Genomic DNA, 1288 nt, shown 5'->3' with positions numbered 1-1288 from the left:
TATAAGAAGGGATGACCACTAAGTGGACATCCGATACGCTAGAAAGAGATCATCCAGATCGTGGATGATCTCCTAGCATATCGGATGTCCACCTAGTGATCATCCCTTCTTATACGCATATATATATATATATATATATATATATAAAATACGTACATATATGAAATTTTATTGCTCACAACGATTGTTTCGACCCCGTCCTGCATCGATCCCTCGCGGGTGGGCTTCTGTATAAATGGCTGTGGTGCATCCCTCGGTGCAGAAGTGTCTCGTCAAGTGATATCATTAGAGGTATCTCGTTATTTGTCTCTATCATTTATTATATCCTCAACGATGACTAAGGAGTTCCTTAGGTAGATCCAGGGACAATTGTGTGATTACTGTAGATGGCGCCAGGTAGACATAGGCAGTGAACGTGCTTCATCTGCTTACTACTAGGAACTTAATTAATACTTAAATAATTATTGATATACATATATGTAAATATAAATATATATATACACACATATATATATGTATACATATATATACATGTGTGTATATATATATATAATATACGTATATATATGTATATTCTATATATATATGTATATACGTATATGTAAATGTGTTATATATATATATATATATAGATATACATATATATATAAGTATATACGAATATGTAAATACGTTATATATGTATATATATATATATATATATATATATAATGTATGTATATGTAAGTACGTTATATATATATATATGTATATATATGTGTGTATGTGTATATGTAAATACGTTATATATATATATATATATATATATATATATATACACACACACATACATCGGCAGAAAGTTACAAATGTGACTGAAGGTTCGTGCTTTTCGTGTATGGCGTTTGATATGTGCCATGTACGAAACTCCCGGCATTTGAGTCGTATTTATAACACTTTGCTGATTAAAAATGATATATATACAAACAGATACACAATCTCTCTCTCCCTCTCACACACACACGTAAATACATACGCACGTACATATACAACTAAAGTATGTGTGTAGGCGTGCTCCCCCCTACAAATATATATATAAATACATGTGTATATATATATATATATATATATATATATATATATATATATATATATATATATATATACTTATGTGTGTGTCAAGGCCGTTTCTTTTATGTAGCACGATTACATTGATATTTCATACTAAGAATAAATTTTTGCTCTTTATTATTTTTCATGTATAAAACATGAAATAAATCTCTGTAAACTCGGAAGAATCATGCAGTTT

This window comes from Octopus bimaculoides, chromosome 22 (genome assembly GCF_001194135.2).
Source record: "Octopus bimaculoides isolate UCB-OBI-ISO-001 chromosome 22, ASM119413v2, whole genome shotgun sequence".
NCBI lineage: Eukaryota > Metazoa > Mollusca > Cephalopoda > Octopoda > Octopodidae > Octopus > Octopus bimaculoides.
This window is presented reverse-complemented; position numbering follows the sequence as displayed.